This window comes from Aotus nancymaae, unplaced genomic scaffold (assembly GCF_030222135.1).
Source record: "Aotus nancymaae isolate 86718 unplaced genomic scaffold, 86718_ANA_hifiasm-v0.15.2.pri h1tg000067l, whole genome shotgun sequence".
Lineage (NCBI taxonomy): Eukaryota > Metazoa > Chordata > Mammalia > Primates > Aotidae > Aotus > Aotus nancymaae.
Genome location: NW_026988482.1, coordinates 16,845,990 through 16,864,908, shown reverse-complemented (window position 1 = coordinate 16,864,908; position 18,919 = coordinate 16,845,990). Strand labels below are relative to the sequence as shown.

At 47.4% G+C, this 18,919-nt stretch overlaps 1 pseudogene; it reads right to left on the bottom strand.

Annotated features, from left to right (window-relative positions):
* Positions 1–288: 288 nt before the first annotated feature.
* Positions 289–382, bottom strand: LOC135270871 (small nucleolar RNA U13; annotated as a pseudogene).
* Positions 383–18,919: the final 18,537 nt, after the last annotated feature.

Sequence of the window (18,919 nt, the reverse complement as noted above, 5' to 3'; positions counted from 1 at the left end):
CCACCATCGCCCATGCCCACACACTCACGTGTGAACCAAGAGGTTCACCATGTTGGCCAGGCTGGTCTCAAACTTCTGACCTTAGGTGATCCACCTGCCTCGGCTTCCCAAAGTGCTGGAATTACGGGAGTGAGCCACCACGCCTGGCCACTTCCTTACCCTTAGACAGGCATACCTTTCCAATTTCATAAAAGGGATAAAACTGTCTCTTAATTTTAAAGCATTTAAAAGCAACCAGTGAAAGAAATTCCCCGGATATTTGCTACCTGTTTTTCTTTCTCTTCCTCACTTCAGACAGGTAATGTGCTGATGACGATGTCTTCAGGGTTTGAAGGAGGCACCTCTCAAAACCCAATCATCACACTTACAAACTACAAAAGCTCTTTCTTGGTACTTTTTTTTGTTTGAAAGTCCCTACATTTCGGGGACTTAGAAATTCAGAGTGGAGAGCTGTAGATGAAGAAACTGAGGCTCAAAGAAATTAATTAATCTGCCTCCCTGAAATGTCCTCAGCAAACCCTGCCCATTTTTCCAGGCCCAGCTGGTCCCGTCCTCCTCCTCAGCCAGAGTGGTGCTCAGGAAGCCCTGAAAGGTGAATGCGTGTTTGAACATTATCTGGGCAGTGTCTGCCTGCAGAAGCTCCAGGGAAGGAGGAGGAGTTCCTGAAGATATTGATTTCATAATTAGGCCTCAGAGGAAGAGGCTCTTGACACCATCTTTCCTGAAGACCAGAATCACTGCTTATCCCACCACGGAGGGAGACCCTGTCAAAGTGAGAGAGGTTCCTTCCCTCTCCTGGGTGAGGGGCTGGGATTCCCTCTGTCTGTGAGTATGGGACTGATTAAAAGGGAGGCTGGCTGAGTGCCCTGCACAAATCATTTCCAGCCACAGCGCCCGAGGGACACTGCAGGAATGCAGGGCAGGACACGAACGCATCCTTCCTGCTGGGCCTGTCTCAGAAGAGAAAGTTGTGTCAGATCCAGAGAAGGGAGCTCCTGGCAGAACAGTGGGCTGAACGGCAGTAATCCCAGGAGAGCAGAGTGCAGGTCCCCTCTGAGGCTCCATGAAGTAACTCATGCAGCAAGAGATGGGAAACAGCCTCTGCTCAGCTTAATGGGAGCAAGTCTTGGCCACCTCCCAGAAAAGGAGACTGGGAAAAGAGTGGGCCCCAGGTCTTTTCTTCCATGGGGCAGAACAGCCTGGGGAGACTTTGCTGCTGCCCAGATAGGAGATGGCCATGGGGCCATATATATTCCTGCGGTGAAAAAAATGGGGGCCCCATTTTTGACCAGAGAGGAGATTCCTATCACAGAGAGTGCAGGAAATCTGCTTAGCATTTGAGGAGCTTCAGGAAAAGTCGAATGAATCATGGCCCGTTAAACCAGGATCCACACTTAGATCCCACGACCTCACAGTGCCCCTTTCCTCAGGGGTCCTAGAGCTCCCCTCTGGCTGAGCCCAACAGAAGCCAGGGAGGCACTCGAGGTCAACCTCTTGGGTGGAGAGTGGATCGGGGGCACACATTGAAGCTGGCAGGCACAGCTCAGCAAATGGGGCCAAATTACAGAGGCCTTGAAAGCCAAGCTCAGCTTGCACTTTATTTATGGAAAAATAAAAACTGAGTGACATAAAGACAAAAATCTATATTGAAGGAGACTTTAATTTGGGGTTGTAGAAGATACCTGCCACTCACCATGGGTGAACCAAAGTCCTGTGTCCACGGACAGTCCAGAGGACGTGTCTGCTCCTTCTCCTCTCTTCTGTGGCCTGGAGAATTTGCGTCCCAAAGGAAACTATTGGGAAGAAGCCAGAAAACAACAATGTGAAGGTGAAGGGGCAGAACACCACCATGGACATGACCACTCTGATGCAATCAGAGGCTGCAGTGAGTCCAAGGATGCTGTTAGCAGCCCTGATATCCTGAGTGTCCGGGGTGCACCACCCTCCTCCATGCTGTAGTTGAGGCCCTGTCTTCTTCTTTCTGCCTCGCTCAGTCAACTCCCAGAGGCAGCTCTGCATGGCCAGTGTTAGCTGCACAAACAGAATCAAAGGGCCCTCCTGCCCTTGGAAGACAGAAGCCCACATCTGGGGTGCAGGCGCCAGAACAGAATCCTCTGTTGACTCTTCTGTGACCGTCCTGGGTAATTGAAATCCTGGATCTTTCCCTCCGTCTTTTCCTGTTCCGTTGGATCCTGAGAGATTCCAGAGCGACCTTCTTTCCTCTTCTCATCCCACCAACGCTCTCCGTGATGATCTCCCTCACAAACGCAGACTCCTAGATCTGCTATTGTCTCCAGCCAGCTGGCTTTCCTCGGATCCTTTCATCCAACTTCCTATTACGCGCCACTGCTCGGGTGTTCCAAAAATACTTTAAAGGCCATATATTCAAGACCACACTCACCAAATCCTGACAATCTTCCCTTTACAATAGTGCTCAGATCTGTTGTTTTCCCTTCTCTCTCCTCATCACTCCGGTGCGTAGGCTCCTATTACCTCCGGTCCAGACCATCGTCTTGACCTCCTTTGGCAAGACCTGTTGCAGCCACTCTGCTTGGCTCCCTGCCTTCTAATCCACCCCGCTCACAGTGCCATGGTGAAAGTCCTAAAACAGCGTGTCACTCTCGGCACCAACACCTTCTGGGGCTCTCTGTCACCTTAGAAATGGAATCCAAACCTCTCAGCCTGGCCATTTTTATTCTGTAGTCAGGCATGCATGTGGTATTGCAGTCACTTTAAAATATAAAATTATATATTTGCCCCCAAACAACTTCTCCCCGCTCCCATTACACAGCGAAGTTCTCGAGGAGGAGGCGGGGCCGGGTGCACAATTGGCACACAGGAAATACTCGCTCGGTGAATGAGCACTTTTACCTTCTCTGTCTTTCTACTTCTGTCTCCAACCCACCCTCCCCATCAGGCTAGTCAAACCACGTGCTCACTGCTCACTCACGTGCCCAAATTCACCTCTCATCTGTGCTGTTCACATGTGCCCCACTGAGGGCTTTCTTCCCTGGCCCTCCTGCCACTCTTTTCTGGCCTCTGCCCACATGTGTGTGTGGGAACACAGGCATGCACACATGCACATGTCACATATAGACTGTGTACACACCACATACATATTAGATGTCAAATTAACATACAACACACAGACCACATACCTATGTGCACATGTCTCACATACACTGCACACACACCACACACACATATGCACATACTGCATATGAGACCACATACATATATGCATGTGCTACATATACACTGCACACACACCACACACACACACATACACACACTGCATATAACACACAGACCACAATGTATATGCACATACCACATATACACTGCACACACACCACACACATAATGCACACACTGCATACAACACACAGACCACATACACATGTGCATATACCACATATACACTGTATACATACCACACACACATATGCACACACACACTGCATACAACATACAGACAACATACACATGTGCATATACCACACATACACTGTATACATACCACACACACATATGCACACACTGCATACAACATGCAGACAACATACACTTATGCATATACCACATATACACTGTAAACACACACCACACTCCACACACACTACATACTACACATGACACTGCACATACACACCACACACACATGCACACACACCACACACCCACAAACACACACACACTGCTTTGTCTAGGAAGGCTTTCTTGCTTTTTTCTCCTCCTCTTTTTTTTCCCCAGGAACTAATTTCCTCTCGCAAGCTCCACAGCATTTGTTTGTATGCTTCCTATGGCGCAGATCATATTTTGCTGACATATTTCACTTACTGGTTTACAAATTTTATCTCCTCTACCAGACAGAGAGTGCCTCCAGGACACAGCTGGGCAGCATTCATTTTCTCCTCTCCCATGGCAACTGGCCTACAGTGGGTGTTTAATACCAGATTGTGAATGAATGCGTGCCCTTGAAAGCATGAAGGTATTTTTCTTGCTATGGGTTAAACATATATATTTTAATTCCACATATATAATTCATGACTACATTTTTACTGCAAAACACTCAAACAATATAAATAAAGCTAAAGTTTCTTTTGCTTCGCCCCAATCCCAATCCCCTCCTCATTTACACACCTATAAAATCCAAGTATAATATAGTGTTGTGGGTTTGTTAGCTTGTTTTTTACAAAAGTGGTATATGGTATAAATTATTCTGCAGCTTGATGCTTTCTCTTTACAATATGTCAAAGATATCATTTTTTTATCTTTCTGTGTATTCGATATACAGTATCTGACTCTAACAGCTGTAAGACATCATCGTTTTTATGTGTCAGGGTTTCTGTAACCACTCCTTTATTGGTGGACATTAGCTTTTTCCAGTGTTTTCTTAGGGCAATACTGCGCTAAGCATCCTGTACATCGCTTCCTGCACATGCCTTCTTCTAAAATAAAGAGAAGCAGCCTCTGAGGCAAAAGAAAGGCACTTGTAAACTTGTATTAGGTTTAAGCAAAACAATTATATTAGATGTCAAATTGGCTTCCAAAGAGATAGTATTTAAAGTCCCCCAAACCCTTGCCATCACTTCATATCATAAATCTTTAACATTTTCATTGATCCAATGAGAGAAAAAAGGTGTTGCCTTATTTTAATGTGCTTTTTCCCATTTATTCCAAATGCAGTTGAACATCATTATATGGGTTTGTTGGCCATTTGGCTTTTCTCTTCTGTGAAATGTACATATTCTTTGCCCATTGCTGTATTTGGTAGCTTGCCATTTTCTTATTGATTTGTAGGCTATCTTTACTAACTAAGCTATCACTTCTTTGTCTATTATTAATATGTTGGAAACACTTTCTCTGAATCTATTGCTTGTCTTTTAATTTTCTTGCATGTGTCTATTTTGCTTCAGGTGATTTTTCTTATTTTTATTTTTATTTTTTTGGAGATGGAGTCTCACTCTGTCACCCAGGCTGGAATGCAGTGGCACCACCTTGGTTCACTGCAACCTCCAGTTCAAGCTGTTCCCCTGCCTTAGCCTCCTGAGTAGCTGGGATTACAGGTGTGCATCACCATGCCAGGCTAATTGTTTTATTTTAAGTAGAGACGAGGTTTCACCATGTTGGTCAGGCTGGACTCGAACTCCTGACCTCAGGTGATCCACCGCCTTGGCCTCCCAAAGTGCTGGGATTACAGGCGTGAACCACTGCACCTAGCCCAGGTGATTTTTGATCCAAATTTGCTTTTTTCCAAATGTGTATCTGATTGTCCCAGCATTCTTTGTGGAAATAGTCATCTATTCCCTGATAATGTGAAATGGCAGTTTTACCCTTTTACCATGTGGCAAAATTTCCCATCTACATGGATCTATTCCTGGACTTTAAACTTTCCTTTCACTCCATAAAGTCTGTTTCTTATAAACAGCGTTAAGATAGATTTTTGTGGACAGGCTTAGGGGCTCACGCCTGTAATTCTAACACTTTGGGAGGCCAAGGCGGGTGGATCACCTGAGGTCAAGAGTTCGAGACCAGTCTGTACAACATGGTGAAACCTCATCTCTACTAAAAACACAAAAATTAGCTGGGCATGGTGGCACACTCCTGTAATCCTAGCTACTTGAGGCTGAAGCAGGAGAATTGCTTGAACCCCGGAGGTGGAGGTTACAGTGAGCCAAGGCTTCGCCATTGCACTCCAGCCTGGGTGACAAAGTGAGACTCCATCTCAGAAAAAAAAAAAAAAAGAAGATAGAGTTTTGATTTTTTGGCCCAGTCTATATCCCGTCTTTTAAAGAGAGAATTCAGTTCATTCACATTTAGTGTACGCTGTTGTATTTCATTTTACTCCTTCCAGCTTATGTTTCTCATGATTTTTTCCTTAATTTTAGTGGCTTGCCAGGTTGCTTTCCACCCTTATTAATGTGGAGGTTTTCGTTCCATGAATGGTTACATCACCTTTCCTTTCCTGGTGTTCATAATCAAACTCTATTTCTTTAGTATTATAGGGATACGAGATATGATTTCTCCACTTAGACACTCTATTCTCTGACTATTCGTCCGCTGCAGGTGCTTCTTTCCTCCACCAATGAGGTATTCAGAATACTGTTACTTTCCCAGTTTTCTTCCTGTCACCCCAATTAGTCTAGGGGGTGCTTCTGCTCCACATGCCCTGTCTCCGATGTCTAGGTTTTGCTGAAACTGCTTGGCACTTTTCTTTCTAAATCCCGTCTCTACTAAAAATACAAAATCAGCCAGGTGTGGTGGGGCATGCCTGTAATCCCAGCTACTCAGGAGGTTGAGGCAGGAGAATCCTTTGAACCTGGCAAACGGAGGCTGCAGTGAGCCAAGATCGTGCCACTGCACTCCAGCCTGGGTGACAGAACAAGATTCCATCTCAAAAAAAAAAAAAAAAGGAAAAAAAGAAAGTTTGGAAGTTTCAGGCCATTTTTGTTGAGTTCTTCCGTCGTCTTGTTGTGGCTGCTGCTGTTGTGGCTGCTGCTGTTGTTGCGCTGTGCTCTGCCTCCTCGGAAGCCCGTTCTGGAATCTGGGTGCATTCCTCCCTGTGCGGCTTCAGCCTCCTCTGTACGTTGTTTCCTTTCTTTGCCTGACCCCTGTGGCTCAGCAGCTATGTAACTACAGGTTGTAGAGGGGCCTCAGTGCTGTTGGTCCCTGGAGGTCCAGGTAAGAGCAGGCAGACAGGTAGGTATTCCTTATTGAGCAGAGGAGCTCTCTGCTCCTGGGTCTCACAGCTCACCTGTTCCTTCTTAACTTTTTGGGGGGTGGGGAGACAAGTACATGTGTGTGACCAGAACCATACTTCCCTTGGAATCTCATCCAGGCTCTCCTAGAGGGAGAAAGACCCACCTCACCAATCCAGCACATTTCTTTCAGGCTCTCACCTACCTGCTGGCCGCAGCAACAACTTGGCTTGGAAGAGGTGGTGGGTAGCAGCTGGAGTGGTATGCTACGTGGAGGGAAAGTAGACGCGTTAAGCCGCTGCTGTCCCAAAATCCCCGTTTCTTCACATTCTATTCAGGTTTTCTGATCTTTAGAGTCAGGTAGTCCCTGTATCACTACCTCAGAATTGTTTTATTTGTTTTTTGAGACAGAGTCTCTCTCTGTCACCCAGGCTGAAGTGCAGTGGCGTGATCTTCTTGGCTCACTGCAGCCTCTGCCTCTAGAGTTCAAGCGATTCTCCTGCCTCAGCCTCCCGAGTAGCTGGGATTACAGGTGCCTATCACAACTGGCTAATTTTTGTATTTTTAGAAGAGATGGCGTTTCGCCGTGTTGGCCAGGCTGGTCCTGAACTCCTGGTCTCAGGTAACCCGCCCGCCTCAACCTCCCAAAGTACTGGGATTAGATATGAGCTACTGTACCCGGCCTAAAATTTTTAATTGAGGTAAAGTAGATACAAAATTTACCATCTTACCCATTTTAAGGATATGGTTTAGTAGTGTTAATTACACTCACATTGTTCTGCAACAATTTCCAGAACTATTTTTATCTTGTAAAGCTGAAACTCTACACCCATTAAACAACACATCCCTCTCCCTCCCTCCCCCAGCCTCTGGCAACCGCCATTCTGCTTGCTGTCTCTAGGAATCTGACTATCCTAAGTACTTCATGTAAGTGGAATCATGGAGTTGTTGTCCTTTTATGACTGGCTTCTTTCACTTAGCGTCATGCCCTCGAGATTTAGCCACATTGCAGCATGTGTTGGAATTTCCTTCCTCTCTAAGAGTAAATAGTATTCCACTGTGTGTAGCACATTTTGTTTATCCGTGCCTCTGTCGATGGATGCTTAGATCGCCTCCACCTTTTGGCTGTTATGAATAACGCCATCACACAGCTCTAGCAATGAGCAACTCAGAGCCAATCCTGCTGCCACTGTAACCCCACCCACTTCCCCATTTCATATTATTTTGAAGTAAATCCGAATGAAGTATTTTACGATTACCTTTTCTGTTTGGTTGAAGATCACTCCCATGGAGAATCAGAGTCTAAAACCAACGAATACTATTCCACCCCAAATTGTTTAAATCTGTGAAGCATGAAGATGGAAGGCAGAGGAGGTGGGAGGCTGCCACAGAAAGAAAGGGTGGATGAGGAAGGAGAATTGGGTCAGAGAGCGGCTAAGGTTTATCCCGAGCATGTGAGCTTCTACTCTCCCTCAGTGCCACCTCTTTCCCCCTCAAACCTCATCCTCAGTTCCCTGAAGCAGGAAAGACTCCAAAGATTCCAGACCACTGCAACCATACTAGTCTTAGGGTCCCAGAGAAGGCTCTGCAAATCTCCAACCTTTGCCTACAGCTAGTGTGTTTTGCTTGGTGATGTGAAAGCTAGACTCAGGCTACATCTTAAACTCACTGGCACTACCTTAAGAGCCAAGGTCTATTCCTGGAGAAGAGATTAGTGGAAATTCCTCAGGAAGAAGCTGGCTGCCTGTGAATGCCAGCAGGCATAACTAGATAACTCATCCAGAAACAAGGGTTCTGATGTTCATATCACTTTAAAATTATGCTGGGCACCTGCATGTGGCACAATTTAATTACATTAGCTTAGCCTCTGTTAAACCATCCTCCAGAGCAGGCAGAGGCCCTCGTCTGAGACTCACCTTGGAGGCATGATGTCCCTTTGCCCCTGTCACCTTGAGAAATGGGGCCTTGTACTAAGGGAACACAGCAGTAAATGGGACCTTCCATTCTGGAAGAGCCTGTCCTTATCTCCCTTGTGGCCCTGGAGAAAACAAACCCAGTCATTCTCACCTTTCTTTAGAGGTCCTTCTCTTTATAAGCCTCATTTTTCTCTTCCTCAACCCCATCGACATCATAAACAGCTCTTCAGCATTCCCCCATAGACAACCCAAGCCCGAGCTGGCCTCCATCCAAAAGGAATTATTGCTGTAGAAAATCTCTAGTCTCTTCCTAGCCAAGCCAGTAGCCCTGTCCCCTCTCCTTTCCACCTCACTAGGTTGAGATTTCTGTCCACACCTCACGAGGAACACCCCTGAGTGTGGGTTAGCCCAGAGTTTGATCTTTAACACTGACCCACAGGAGCTGAAGCATCTGGTGCCTGTTTGCCCTCAGGGCAATCGGTAGGCATGTGTCCTGAGCTGGTGACATGAAAGTGCTCTTGGGTGTCAGATGTGGTGTCCTGCACTGCAGAGTGGAGCTGTACATCATTCCGTCATGAACTCTCTGATGAACACGGACCTATCACCTCTCGTCCCCGACCTCGGTTTTCCAGTAAAATCAGGGGATTGAACTGCACGGTCTCTCAGGCCCCTTCCAGCTCTGAGTCTATGAAAAAAAAAAAGGTAGCAAAATAGAAATTAGAAACCCCAGTGTGGCTCCAGGCCCTATGTCAGAGACCCTTAGAGGCTGCCTGGGTCAAACATGGAAAGAAAGAATGGGAGGGAAGTGGGAGCTCCAGGTGGGGCTGAGACGTGAGTAAGAAGAAAGAGGCCGGAGAGATCGGAGTGGCAAATGAACTGATCCCGCCCCAGCTGTGGCTGGGCTAGGTTAACTCAGAGGTAGAAAGACTTGTTCATGACATCGCATGGATGGTGTCTTGGGACACCACTGAGTTCAGGCGGCTCTGGGGACCTGTAGCCTGACATGGACCTGGGTCCACAACAGCAAAGAATTTTTTTTCTTGGTACATAAATGTAGCTGCAGAGTTCAACCAGTACCTCAAGATTTGGAGTCCAAGGAGGAGGAGCCTACCAGGAGCTGCAACAGAGGGAGTCAGAAAGTCAGAAGAGAGCTCGAGAGGCCCCACCTGCATGGATGCAGTGGCTCTCACGCCTGCAAACACCTACGAGACACCCGGAGGGCTGGCTTCCACCCTAGCGCATCTGACCCAGGAGGTCTGGGTGGGGATTGAGAATTTACCCCTTTGACAAGTTCCCGGGGGATGCTGATACTGCAGTCTGGAGGCCACCCTTTGAGAATGACTTTATTAAAGAGATAGGGGGAGATGACGTAGGGGCTGATGAAGAGCTCAGCTAGCATTTCTGCTCCCTCATCAGGTGTTTGCTAGCTATGTTGCTGCACCGAACCTCTCTCTTTATCTGTCAAATGGGGTTGATAATAAGGTGAGCAGTAAAGAGTAGATACATGTAAATAACTTGCAATAATGTCTAATAACAGTTTTTATATAGATATAGCTTGTGTTCAGATACAAGTAACAGAAAGACTAGAGTGGCCTGGATAACGAAGGGAATCTCTTCCCTCCCACAACAGAAGGGAAGAAGCTCAGTGGGGAGCGGTCCAGGGCTGATGTGACAGCTCACCAACTTCTCCCAGGACACAGGTTCTGGGAAGGAAGATCCAAAAGGCAAATACCTTCTTCTTCTTATGTTGCTTCTTTATTCTTAAAGAAGAGCCCTGCCCAGAGACATCACCAACATCCCACCAGCCAGAACCGTGTCACATGGCCTTCCCTAGGTGCCAGGGAGGCTGAGAAATTAAGTACTTCAGCTTTCTAGACTCTATGGTAGAGATGGCAAGGGCAAGGGGTTGAAGTGGGTGATGAGAGAGCCAACCAAGAGATCTGCCATGCCATGGCTCAAAGCCTGGGAACTGTGACAAGTTCATGACAAGTTCAGGGAGCCGTGGGAGCTTGAGGTCCACAGCTCATTCTACGTCCTTAATTGACTCGTGTGTGTGTGTGTGTGTGTGTGTGTGTGTGTGTGTGTGTATGAGAGAGTGAGTGAGTGAGAGAGAGAGGGTAAGTTTTGAGTGGACTCTTTGCTCCCCATCCCTTCTCCATCTTATGCTCCCCCATAGCCTGGGATCTTCCCCAGGTTCATGTATTTCTTGAACTCACCAGACCAGACCCATCTCAGCACTGAAGACACACTGCGGACAAGGCATGTCTGTAGCCCAGCCCGCATGAAGCTTACAGTCTAGCAGGAAGGACAGCATTAAAAATCATTGTTAATGCTGGGCACGGTAGCTCACACCTGTAATCCCAGCATTTTGGGAGGCTGAGGCAGGTGGATTGCCTGAGCTCAGAAGTTTGAGACCAGCCTGGGCAATGCGGTGAAACCCAGTCTCTACTAAAAATACAAAAAAATTAGCCAGACGTGGTGATGTGCACCTGTAATCCCAGCTACTCGGGAGGCTGAGGCAAGGGAATCACTTGAACCTGGGAGGTGAAGGTTGCAGTGAGCCAAGGTAGCTCCGTTGCACTCCAGGCTGGGTGAGAGAGTAAGACTCCGTCTCAAAAAAAAAATAAAATAAAAATCATTTTTAAAAGTTCCTAAATGATAGGGACTTGCCCATGAAACTGAATTGAATCTGGTTTAGGTGATCAAAAAAGAGAGCCAAATTTGCCATGAGACTACCATTTTAGAAATCCCTAGTTCTGAACGTCTGGCATATAGTAGGTCCTCCGAAAATATCTGCTGAAGGTTGAATAACCCTTCCTCTTTGAGTTTCTATTTGATCTCCCTGGAGTTATCGGCTCTTTCAGGTCAGAGGGCAAAGCTGATTTATTTTCATATCCTCAGTGTCTAGGTCAGCACTGGCACACAGTAGGAACTTAGGAAGTATTTGTGGAATGAAATGGAATCCTGTTTATGTCGTCAATAATGACCATCAGCTTGGCAATTGGGCCAAAATCCACTCTGGGCATGTACTCTCCGGGTCACTGTTGTGGATTATTTTAAACCTCACAAACTTTTGTGTGTATGTGAAGCCACAGCCTCATCCTGGCACGAAATACACACATCTTGTCCCCATGAGGTCATGGCAGGGGGAGATTAACTCAAAGAGCCCAGGCAGGTTTAATATCTCTGAGTGTGGCAGCATGTTACACTGCCTGGCTTTCTTTCAGGCTGCCCTGCCCGCTGTGCGTCTGCAGGAGCAATGACCGCGGATGAGACCTCTTTCTCCCTGAAGGAAGGAGTGGGGCATTCACAAAGAAATGGACTCAATGTCTTCTTCCCCTTTTTCTTTTTACCTTCTTGTTTCTGAAATTTTCTCTGACCTGAGACCTGAATGGCACATGCACGCCTCCTAATCACTGCTGCCCCAGACGAACAGTCTTCAGCGCACTCTTCCCTCCGTTCTTAGACCTCGAGGTCAAGTGCAGTGGAAAGGCATTCTACCATAACAGTGTGCAGAATGTCGGTTTTATCCCAATTCAAAGAAAACACAACATAACAGAATTTTCTCAACTGTAAATTTTTCTCTCATATATTTTTCTTAAGCTCTTAATGTCTTTCTTTTGAGCACTGGTGAGATGAAGGCACTACAAGCGAACTATTTTGCCGAAGCTCCGGGGACATCACTGCGGGCCTGTGCTACCTGGACTAATTGGAACAGCATTGCTCCTGGTCGTGCTCAGAAACCACCCGCTGCCTGGAGGCAGGGAAGGGAGGGCAGCTTGACCTGATGCCTAATTGTGTCCAAATGTCTCTATACTCTGATCCAACTGCAGAAAAGGACACTCAGATGTGAAAAGAACATCTCCACTTGACTAAAAACGACAGTGAGGCAAGCAGGCTGGCTGGGAGCCTGGCAGTCCCAGGTTCTCACCTTAGCTCTTCCACTCACTAGCTGTGTAACTTTGGGCAAGTTACTTAACCTCTGTGAGCCTCGGTTTCTTCAGCTGTAAAATGGGGAGGTGACTATTTACCTAGGGTTTTTGGTAGGACAGACTAAGCAGATCCATGAAGAGTGGCTGACAGGACCCCTAATTCAAGAGAAATGGCCGTGATTATGGCTCTGATTCAGATTGTATTGGTTGCTAGGCTGCTGTTTTGTGGGGAGAGGGTGTAACTTGATCACAGGTATGTACAGCCGGAAGCACGGGCTCCAGCTGTCCTCTCAGAAGCTTTCGGGTTATGGAGTCCCGGAGTCCTACGTTGTTTTACTTGCATCCCCATTAATTCTTGATCCATCCCTCAGCCTCAGCTCTACTTCTTCCCACTCACTTCGATTCAGCAGAGACCTGTGGTTTTCCTGCGGGCATGTTGTTCAGACACTGTTTTCTGAAGGTCTTTCCTGCCACTTGGAAGGACTGCAGAATCCAGGGATCGAGAATGTTTGAATCCTCGGAGGGAGACACAGGGTTTCACGGGATTAGCTGACACCGCATGTAATCACCTTTCTGCTGCTCCCGAAGGCCGGGGGGATGTGTGTTACTGTTGCTTCTTAAGTGAGCTTAGATGAAGCCTGGCTTCGCATGCCCAGAATCTACTGCTGGACATTTTCCCTCCCTGGCCCTGGCTTCGTGTGGCCAGAAGGGAGTTCCCAGCCAAACTGTTGAGCCAACCTGGCACATGGACCCAGCCTAGCAGTCCACCCTGCTCTGTTTTGGGAAGCCCGGGAGTGTCTTGTTCTTGCTGGGCGCTTTTACTCAAGAATGAAGGAATAAGAGACAGAGACAGAGAGCCGAGTCTGAGAGGCAGAGAGAATCACAGAGACAATGACTGAAAGAGACGTGGACAGAGACAGAAAGAGACAGCGGTACAGAGAGAAGCTAGGAGACAGTCTGAGAGACAAGGAGACAGGGACAGGGAGACTAGGACTGAAAGACACACAGAGAGGCAGAGGGACAGACAGATATGGGGCGGGGGAGAAAAAGCAAGCGAGAGACGGAGACAGCAGAGGGTGTTAAAGAGACGGTGGCTCACGCCTATAATCCCAGCACTTTGGGAGGCTGAGGCAGAAGGATCACGAGGTCAGGAGCTCGAGACCAGCGTGGCCAACATGGTGAAACCCCGTCTCTACTAAAAATACAAAAAATTAGCCATGTAGGGTGGTGGTGCCTGTAATCCCAGCTACTCTGGTGGCTGAGGCAGGAAAATCACTTGAACCCGGGAGGCAGAGGTTGCAGTGAGCTGAGATCATACCATTGCACTCCAGCCTGGGTGACAGAACAAGATTCTGTCTCAAAAAAAAAAAAAAAAAAGACAGAGAGAACATGTGTGTTAAAGAGACAGAAAGAAACAGAGAGACCAAAGGCAGAGAAAGAGAGACAGAGAGAAACAGAAACACACAGTGAGACAGAAACAGACACACATAGACAGGACACAAACATAAATAGAGAGAAATACACAGACAGGCATGCAGAGAGACGGATGCCTCTGAATCACACAGAGGCAGTGCTATAGACAGAGAGGGAGAGAGAAAACAGAGCTTCAGGGAGATGAGGCTGAAGAGAAATGCTGGACTTAGCGGGAGACAGGACAACACAATGGCTCAACTGGGGACATGCGCAGATGCACCAGGCGTCTCCACACTCGAGTAGCTTCTTAGCTGTCAGCAGGCAGCTGAGGATCATCTCCAGACTACACACTTCGGAAAGTGGGCCGGGCAGACTTACAGGGACAGCTGGGCTTCAGCTGTGGGTTACAGCGTCCAGCCCTTTCATCCATGGGCCAGGCCCGCAGGCAAGCTGGGGAGCTCAAGAGGCTCCCCGCTCCAGCTCCCTCCAGGACCACAATAGGGACCCTGCGGTGTCCTGTGACCAGGGCTGACCCAGTTGAGGGGGAGGAGTATCCGAGTACAGATACTCAGCCTGCAGGGGACCTGGGGGTGTCTGCACTCCACTCCACAGCAGCCCACACAGCCTTGGCTGTGGATGTAGGCTTTTGCTGTCATTTCAGGAATATGGGGAGCAGCCAGCCCCATTTTCTAAGCAACACCCCCGTCCCCACCACTCACAGGCCCACATACACACATGCACTTGCTAGTCTGCTGGGGGAACGGCTCCTTTTAAGCAGAGAGGGCTTAGTAACTAGAGTCAGCCAGCGCAGAACCTCTGTGTTTCCCAACATAGCAGGAAAGAGTCGGGTGGAGAAGTGTTCACCTGGGAAATCCTATCTGCTTTACAGAATGGTCCTTCTGAAGGTCCCCAGAGGCAGGGGATCTAAGCAGGAGAATCAACCTCATACTCCTAAGGTGCTAGGGGCCCTGAGCCCAGAGCCTCTGCCTTGCTCCTGTCTCCTCCTGGCTCCCTGGGCTAGTCTGTGTTCTCCCAGCTCCTGCCCGTTTCCCACTATGTTCTGATGACAGCTAAGGCTGCCCTTCCTCCAACCTTGCTCTGCTCTCTCACAGCATTTGCCTACTCTTACCCCAAGACATTTCAGGAGCTTGTCATTGTCATTGCCCCTGGGACCTACTGTGGGCCACCAACTCTCTTGCTGGCCAGACCTAGAGCCCAAGAGGGGCATGAAGCCTTGCCCTGAGATGGGATGTACCACCATCTTCCTGCTGAAAAGGGAGGTGATACCTAAAAAATGCTGCCCTTTTGACCGTGGGACCTCACAGTAGACGTTGCAATGGAAACAAAGCCATCAGAGAAATCAAAGCTCCTCTTTGGACTAGGAAACTGGATCCAGATAATCTTGTAAGATAACTGCATTCCTGTGCCTGTCCTCCTTGCCCACAAGAGTCAACACAGGGCCGGGCGTGGTGGCTCATGCCTGTAATCCCAGCATTTTGGGAGGCCAAGGTGGGTGGATCACCTGAGGTCAGGAGTTCAAGACCAGCCTGAGCATGGAGAAACCCCGTCTCTACTAAAAATACAAAAAATTAGCCAGGTGTGGTGGTGCATGCCTGTAATCCCAGCTACTTGGGAGGCTGAGGCAGGAGAATCGCTTAAACCTGGGAGGTGAGGTTGCCATGAGCTGAGATTGTGCCATTGCACTCCAGACTGGGCAACAACAGCAAACTGCATCTCAAAAGAAAGTTCGAGACCAGCCTGGCCATCACGGTGAAACCCCGTCTCTACTAAAAATACAAAAAAAAAAAAAAAAAAAAAATTAGCCAAGTGTGGTGGTGGGCACCTGTAATCCCAGCTACTCAGGAGGCTGAGGCAGGAGAATTGCTTGAACCCGGGAGGTGGAGGTTGCAGTGAGTTGAGATCGCACCACAGCACTTCAGCCTGGGCAACAAGTGCGAGACTCCGTCTAAAAAAAAAAAAAAGAGTCAACAGGGGTCTGAAGCAGCTCACTGTGGTCAGTTCACCTAAGTGTAAGCCCTGTGCGGGACCAGGGTGTAGTGTCACTGCTGGATCAAACGCAGTGTGGGGACCAGTCAGAGAGCTGGAACTGAATGCAGCTTTGTCAGCAGGCTGGCATGGAGCCCTCACTGATGCTACGAGTCTCACTTTCTGTTTCCATTGTACTTTAGTTTGCAAAGATCTTTCCCCTCCTTACTGTATTCCACTCACCCCACAACCCCTAGGCAGTGGGCAATCCCATTTTCCCTGCACAGGGGAAGAGAATGAAGATTACAGAGGTCACAGGGTGAAGAGTGCCAGAGCCAGGAGCCCAACCTAGATCTTCTAGATTAAAAAACCCAGGCCACTTTCTACTCTACCTGGCTTTTACAAGTGAGACACTGACCAGTTCCTGCCAGAATCCTATCTCCCATTCTGTATTTCCCTCTGAAAAGGAAAACCCATTATGGCAGGCAAGATCTTGCCTGTTATGCCTCAAGAGGTTGGACAATCCTAGAATTACCTGGAACTCTTCCAGCATGAGGCTTCCTCATGTAGCGGTTGCACCTCCCAGACCTTAACCTGGTTACATTCAGGCCACCTGCTCCACACACAAGCCATTAAAACACATGCTATGATCTGAACTGCATGCCTCACCAAAATTCACGCAGGGCAACTTAATGATCAAGGTGATGGTATTAGAAGGTAGGGCCTTTGAGAGGTGGTTAGGTCATGAAGGGAGCCCTCATGAATGAGATGAGTCCCTTATAAAAGAGAGTCCAGGGCCAGGCATGTGGCTCACACCTGTAATCCCAGCACTTTGGGAGGCCGAAGCAGGCAGATCACCTGAGGTCAGGAGTTCGAGACCAGCCTGACCAACATGGAGAAACCATGTCTCTTCTAAAAATACTGAATTAGCCAGGCATGGTGGCTCATGCCTCTAATCTCAGCTACCTGGAAGGCTGAGGCAAGAGAATTGCTTAAACCTGGGAGGCAGAGGTTGTAGTGAGCCGAGATTGTGCCATTGCACTCCAGCCTGGGCAACAAGACTGAAACTCCGTCTCAAAAAAAAAAAAAAGAGAGAGGAGACCCCAGAGTGCCAGTTAGCTCCTTCTACCATGTGAGGTTCCAGTGAGAAGACATTGCCAATGAATGAAATAGACTCTCATAGGACACTGACTCTGCGGGCACCTAGATCTTGGACTTCCCAGCCTTCAAAACTGTGAGAAATAAATGTCTGTTGTTTACAAGCTACTCAGTTTAGTGCATTTTGTTACAGTGGCTCAAAGGGACTAAGACAAGCACAAATGCTTAACCACAGAATGAGCACGGCCATAGCACAGGCTCCAGGGTGGCACAGGGGAGCTGGGGCATGAGCGGAGTTTCCCGTGTCTTATTGCTGGTTATTGCCGATCTACAGGAAGGCAACTGCTCTGAGCCGTGTAGTTTAGATACAGCCCTTTGATAAAATTTCATTAATATTGGCAAGTGTTTTCAGTTATCTGGGAATTTCTAGTGATAATTTTTTCTCCTTTTGAATAATTCTACTTCTTATTTCTATTTTATTGCACAAATCAGATCTTCCCAATATTAAAGAATAGTAGTAATGGCAGATAGTTTTGTTCCTGATTTTAACTAGATTGTGTCTAATGTTTTAGCTTCTGAGATCAGAGAAGATTGAGCACCTTCAGAGTGGTAGGGCCGTATGTCTAATATTTTCTAATTAAGTAGCACATTTGCTGCTATCATGAATTGCATTTGATTGTTAAGAAAAAAATCTTTCTATTCCCAGTTCAAATTTTCTTTAACAAATCAGGAATGAATGTTTTCTGATAAAGATTTAGCAGCTGCAAAATGCCTTGAGTCAGCAGAATGGATCGAGAAGGATCCCGCTGGACTGGTGTGGTAGAGTGGTTGTTAGTACAAACGTGTGGGTTTGGCAGCCTTTGCATGAGGAACACGGGGAGACACAGCTCTGCTGTTTCTTACCTGAGAGATCTTGGGAATTCACTTAACCTCTATGAGCCACAATCACTTCATCTATAGAAGCAGATAATAATGGCTTCTACTTGCTAGTTTTGCGAGGATAAAGTGAGGTTGTGAATGTGAAGTACGGAGATAACCAGTCTCCAACATGGTCCTCAACAATCTCTGCCTCCTGTATTTACACCCTATGGAATCTCCTCCTCTATGGTATTAGGATTGGTCTGTGTAACCAATAGAATCCAGCAAATGTGATGATATGTCACTTTCAAGGCTAGGTCATAAAATGGCATTAAGGCTTCCTGCTTGATCACTCTCTTTCTTAGATCACTTTTTCATGGGGAAGACAATTGCCCTGTTGTGAGCAGTCCAAGGGAGAGGTTCATATAGTAAGGAACCGAGGCCTCCTGCCAACAGCCATGTGTGAGCCATTTTAGAAGTGGATCTTCCAAAATAAACACACACACACACACACACACACACACACACATACACACACACACACGAAGTGGATCCTCCAGCCCTAGTCAAGTCTTCAGAAAACTGCAGCGTCCGATGGCATTTTGACTGCAACCTCAGAGACTCTAAGTCTGAACCACCTAGCTAAGTCACTCCTGACCTTCAGAAACTATGTGACATAATACATGTGATACGGTTTGGCTGTGTCCCCACCCAAATCTCATCTTGAATTGTAACTCCCATAATTCCAACGTGTCATGAGAGGAACCCAGTGGGAGATGATTGAATTATAGGGACAGGTCTTTCCTGTGCTGTTTGTGATAGTGAATGAGTCTCATGAGATCTGATGTTTTTTTTAAAAAAATGGGAGTTTCTCTTTACAAGCTCTTTTTGCCTGCCACCATCCATGTAAGATGTGACTTGCTTCTCCTTGCCTTCCACCATGATTATGAGGCTTTCCCAGCCATGTGGAACTGTGAGTCCAATTAAACCTCTTGCTTTTTATAAATTGCCCAGT